This window comes from Impatiens glandulifera, chromosome 9 (assembly GCF_907164915.1).
Source record: "Impatiens glandulifera chromosome 9, dImpGla2.1, whole genome shotgun sequence".
NCBI lineage: Eukaryota > Viridiplantae > Streptophyta > Magnoliopsida > Ericales > Balsaminaceae > Impatiens > Impatiens glandulifera.
This window is the reverse complement of record NC_061870.1, coordinates 10,915,105-10,921,406: the sequence shown is the minus strand read 5'-3', so window position 1 is coordinate 10,921,406 and position 6,302 is coordinate 10,915,105. Positions and strand designations below refer to the sequence as shown.

Genomic DNA, 6,302 nt, shown 5'->3' with positions numbered 1-6,302 from the left:
ATTGGGCACTTGATTGTGAAGGTTGTGTAGATTGGGCACTTGATTGTGAAGGTCTTGTAGTAGATGGTGCAGGCATCACTGCTGAGCATGTTGCTCTGTTATGACCTAGACCGCCACATGAGCTGCACCGTCTCCGTTCTTTACGAACCTCACCTTGTGATGATCTACGTTTTGTTGTTGGTCGTCCTTTCTTAATCTTCACGGGGGTTTTAGGCAGACTCGTTTGTTGATATGTTCGGGAATGTCCCAAGCTTCATTATGATGAAAAAATGGATAACATGTCTCCGCATAAGCCATGCATCACAATTAAGTTGAGTAAAACCTGAAAAATTATACAGTGATAACATAAATTGAACATAACATAAATTCAACATAACATAAATTGTACATAACTTATGGAACATAAATTCTTTAACCTTGCGCACAACTCATATGGAACCGATTTCCGGAAACGGGCAGCAGCCAGGGCATGCGTTCAAGGAAGACTGGATACATCAAATACCCTACAAGTACAAGTTCGACCCTTGAAGTCAACTTGAAAATCAAATTCACCGTCATGCACATGGAACTGAAATCGATTAAGTGGATAAACGCTGTAGAATCTAGTATTTTCGCCTTCCTCACGTAATAACTTTTCATAATATGGAGATAAATGTTCGTTGTGGTTGGTTGATTTTTCTCTTCTATGATAAAACCAATCTTGTATTGTGAATCTTAAATAGTCAGATAATGTTGTTATGGGATATTTCCTAGCTTCTCTGCACTGACTATTAAAACTCTCAGCGTAATTACTTGTCATTTGATTGTATCGCGAACCGGGGAAAAAAGTACGACTCCATCTCTCCACTCCAATTTGTTCCAAATATTGAGCAATCCTAGGGTCTTTAGTTCTGATCTTGTCAAAATGCTTCTGAAACATGGACTCGGTGTATGCGCGAGAAGCCAAATCAAACTCAACATGGCAGTTATCAGTTTTAAATTTGGCCACTATATTCATTTTGATGTGGTATGTGCATGCATCGTGATGTGCTTCTGGAAAAACCGCGGACAAGGCGTTGGCAATACTTGGGTCTCTATCGGATATGAAGACGAGATTCGGGACTGATCCAATTGCCAACCTTAGTTGTTGCATGCAATATGTCCAAGAGTTATTATTCTCTGAATCAACGACACCAAAAGCAACGGGATATAGTTGCTCGTTCGCATCCAATGCTATCGCAACCAGTAGTTGACCTCCAACTTTGTGCTTAAGGAAGCTGGCATCGATGCACAATACAGGACGACAACATCCTATGAAACCCCTAATTGAAACCCCTAGAGACATGAACATATACTTGAAGTGTCCTTCCTCATCCGTCTGGATGTCAGTTATGGTACTTGGGTTCTTCTTCTACAACATGAACAGGTAGGATGGCAATTCACCATAGGAATCCTCCACAGTTCCTCGCACCGCCATTAAGGTCTTTTTCCTTGACCTCCAAGCCTTATTATATGTCAAAGTTAACCCATAACTTGTATGCATGTCTTCCATTATTTTTTTAGGCATGTGGTCATGGTGATGGTCCATGTATTTACGTTTGATACACTCCGCAATTACCCATGATGGTGCTTGCCTCACATTGTCTTGTCTCGTCAAAATTGAGCATGTGTGTTCTTTTACAAATTTTCTGATCTCAAACATCTCCGAGAATTTTCCTTTCTTAGCACGCAATTTCCACTTGCAGTTCTCAGCCATACATTTTACAAACCAAAGATTTTTTGTTGACTTCACCACTTTAAGGACAAAATGATTAGACATCGCATGTCTATGCAACCTCAATTGTATTTCTTTTATATTATCAAAAAACGTACCCACTTCCAATGAATTTTCAATTAATGGAGCAGGTGTTTCGATCTCGAGTGGTTCATATGAGAAGTAGTGCTTGGTTCCCTCAGTATGGCTGAATGTTTTCCTAACATTGGAAGTGCTTGGTTGACTTGGGAAGACATTTTCCTGCTCAAAAACATCTTGCTCCTCACATACATCTCTCTGCTCAAAAACATCTTGCTGCTCAAATATATCTCGCTGCTCAAACACATCTTGCTGCTCAGATACATCTTGTTGCCTTGGGAATACATCTTGCTGCTCACATACATCTCGCTGCCTTGGTAAGATATCTTGCTGCTCAAATATGTCATTTTCTGGTCTTTCACTTTGTTGAGTTGAAGGTATTGACTTCTTTACTAAGGAGACACATAGCGGGGCACGATGATTGGGCAGTGAAGACGAGAGTTCTTGTAAATAGAACGCCACATCGCTATCTCCAATGATTGTTGCAGGAGAAGAATTCATCATTAACATATTATACTTTACCTTGAACACTAAGTCATATCTTAGTTTGTCCACACCAATAGAATTATAGACAATTGAAGCTAACTCTTCATATGTAGCATTTCGGGATACATTCACACCACGACACGAACTTGAGACAAAATAACTAACCCCACAATCATCAGTTTTCCAGTCTCCATCAAAGAGGAGAAAAACACCAACATTCATGTGATCTGCAATTGATAAAAATTCACAGAAGTCAGTGACAGTGACCAGTCAATGTTAATTGCAAGGAGGAAAATGCAAGGAGAAAATGCATTTGTCGCCTTCGTCACCTTCGTCGGATGTATATTTCACTGTAAAACAAATCAGCCAAGCTCTAAAACCATTATTCCATGACCTAACCTACATCCTAGACTCTAAACGACGAAACCCTAAACATTCATCCATTTCCGCGATAAAACGACGAAGGTAGCGTCTAACCTGAATGTTGAAGACTTCTGGTTTTGTTGATGAAGGACATTGATGATGAAGGAAGGACCTCGTTGATGATGAAGGAAGTGTTGATGATGAAGAACGTTGATGAGAATGGGGAAAGTTGACGAAGGAAGGACGGTTGGTGGAGAGGAGGGAAATGGGGGACAAGAACCTGAAAGGCACTAACATTTCAATTTTTTTTTAATTAAAGGGAAAAAGTGACCTTTTGCCTTGGAAAAAGGTTAAAAATGAAAAAATTATAAATGGTATGCTATAAGTGGTAATAACCCTCTTAGGAGGGTTATTCCATCAAATTTCCCTATTTGAGTCCCACAGTGCTAGCTAGAGCTTATAGCCTTTTGGCTCGGAATGATCTGAGAGATAATAAAGGAACGATAAAGCAGAAGACACTCAAGGGTCGGGGAAGGGAAAGACTGCTGGAAGAGGTCACAAGGGTTGTCCGAAAGCGAGAGGGACAATGAAATTTGGGTTTGAAGGTGGCCAAACTCCTCTCAGGCGGCGGTCTGCTAAAGCGCGGTTTTCAGGTCCCTTTGTTTCTTCTTATAAACTTATGTGCTGATGTTGTAATGTAGAAATGATTTATAGCTTGAGTAGTTTGGGTATACATAAGATATATAAAAACGTAATATCCTAGTACATCGTAGGCAGTGATGTGTTCTGTAGTGAAACATTTACCTGAATGCAAGTATTGGAAAATGGAAAAAGAGGAATCAAATGAAACATTTCTTCATCATTTGCAAGTTCTAGCTTAAAAAGTAATACAACTTAAAAAGTAATACGTTGGTTATCTCTGAAGCTAAAGGTTAAGAATAATCATGTCTTTGGAAAAGGAATTGTTAAAAGCAGAATTTGAGTCAATTTTCTTCCATTAACAGAATTAGCTCTATTGTAAGAGTGTGTACTTATTAATCGTAAATTAGACACTTTCAATGTTTTTTGAGACATGCGGTGATTGATTGTTTGAAAAGTGAATTAAAGAGGTGATTGTGTGGGTAATCTAGGATTTACCTTTCTCATTCTTGCTAAATATTTGGAAAAGAGTCTTAAGATGCGTTTCTCCATCATTTGTGTTTCATCTTAAAAGGTCATATGTTGGTCATCTCTGAAGCTAAAGATTTAGGAATAATCATGTGTTTGGAAGATGTTGTATTGTTAAAAGAAGAATTTGAGAAGATTTTCCTAACCCTTATCAGAACTAGCTCTATTGTAAAGAGTGGGTACTGGTTATAAATTAGACAGTTTCAATGTCTTCTGAAATATTTGGTGATTGCCTTTACGTTTGAAAAGTGAATTAGATGGCAATTGTGTGGGTTATCTAGGATTTACCTTTGTCATTCTTGCTAACTATTTGGAAAAGAGAATCTTAAGATGCCATTGATATAACTGAAAATTTAGTGTTGAATGTTGAAAACTAAATACCAAATGAGTCGTGCATCTGAAAAATAAATGTTGAGTTAACCAAATAAGAATATAAAATTTCATGTATTTGTTATGCAAGTTGTCTTTTGAATACTCTTACTTGATTAACGAGTTAAGTTATTTTTATACCTTACTGATTTAAGTAAAAATATCTAAGCTTAATTTTAAACTTCATTTGAGCTAAATCTAATTAAGTAACTTTTAATAATAGTTATCAAATTAACTTAATTCAAGTATGCACTTAATTATTTAAATTAAGTGATAAGTTGTGTTATCAAACATTATATTAATTAAATTTATGATAACATAGTTTTCTTTGTTTACTCTTGTGACCTCATAGTTTGTTCTTTAAGTGTTCAGCCTGTGGGATTGGGAAAGGTTGTAGCACTTATAAATGCAGTGAAGATAGATTCTTCTGAGTTGATTACCATGAAAATCTTGAAGGTAACATAATTTTCTTTTGGTTATGGCATGTTTGTTTTTATGTTCTTTTTCTGGGAGAGACGAGAGTTTCATAATTATCACAATAATAGGATGCTTTCGCCGTAGGAAAATAGATAAGAGATGGTGTCAAACTGATGGGACGTGGTGCTGAACTTATTCAATGGCCTATTCACTTGGAGGTGGTGTTCTGAAAACTTCTTGTGTGTTTTTTTTCTTTTGTAACAAAAATATGAGTTTAATGCAAAACACATGAAAACACCATTCAATCCAGCTTTCTCATCTGGGTGAGTTTTGGTTTCAAAACAGGATGATCTGAACTTGGATGGGTCTGGGTTTAGAAGTAACTTGAGTTATTATGATGATCCAAATGTGGTGGTTAAAAAGAGAAGAAAAAAAAGTAATATTGTGTGTATAGGTTTCAAGAGTGACTGAATGGGCAAAAGGTGTTGTTGAGGAAGCTGGTGGAACAATGATGAAAGTATACTACAACGAATTAGGGTTTCGAGCACTTACGAAGTAGGAGTGGTTTGAAAAGAAGGGAAGATTGTTACCTAAAGCGGTCTGACCACCTCCTAAGAAGAAAGATAAAGTGGATAGCATAGGAAGACTCCCAGCCCCAACAAAGCCAATTCCTTTTCCACCCAAGGAGAAAGAAGCTGATCCAATGGCTAACTAACAATAACAACTTCTTGCTATCAATCAAAGCCTTGTTTCCATTGAGAAACTAGGATGATGGAGTAATGGGATTTTGATTTCTCATCTGAATTACATTTTCATCATTTGTCTTTAAAACTAATCAAAAATAAAAATAAAAAATGGGACAACGGATTAAGTATATATAGTCCGAAAACAAACTTGTCCATTTAACCAGGCGCAAAATTTGCTACCTGACGGATGCGAATTCAGAACCTTAGGGTGAGTAGGGAAATTTGACGAAATAACACTGATAACAAGGTTATTTCCAAAAATAACAGGGGAATTAAATTTTGCAAAATTAACCTTTTGCCCCTGGAAAAAGACAATATACTCCCTCGCAAAAATTTCCTTCTTCTCTTCTTTCTCTTTCCTTTCTCCCTTCGGCCACTCTACTCCTCTTTCTCTCTTCTTCTCCCTCAGCACGCAACGAGGCTGTTGGGTTTTGCAACACCAAAACTACAGATCTTCTTAGAAATCAAAATCTGTAACAAATCATATTTCAAATCGTCTATGACGACAAATAGATTACCAAGAACTGAAAATAGCACAAAGCAATAAACGACAACACAATATACGTGGTTCGGTCAAAATCGGCATACGTCCACGGGAGGGATAAGTTTCACTAAATCAAAAAAAATGTCAATAGTAAAAACTTATATGCCTTACTCTCAAATGAAAGAAGTAATTACACAAGGAATGATTGGAATCCTCCACAATCAAAAGCTCCCGCAACCTCTCAATCTAGATCAACCAAAGAACAAGAAGAAATAGAAAAATCCTAGATCTGTTCACTGTCTCTCAACCTTACTATGTTATGAGAAAAATATCCAAAAAAAGTATTTATACTCTAACCTGTTTTCATAACAGAAAACCCTGACCCATTTACCCAGAATTTAAAACTCGCCCGCAATGGCAAAGAACACCTCAACAATTC

The 6,302-nt window shown here is 37.1% G+C and overlaps 1 pseudogene; it reads left to right on the top strand.

Moving 5' to 3' along the window:
• The first annotated feature begins 2,899 nt into the window (after positions 1 to 2,899).
• Positions 2,900 to 5,367, top strand: LOC124915812 (annotated as a pseudogene).
• Positions 5,368 to 6,302: the final 935 nt, after the last annotated feature.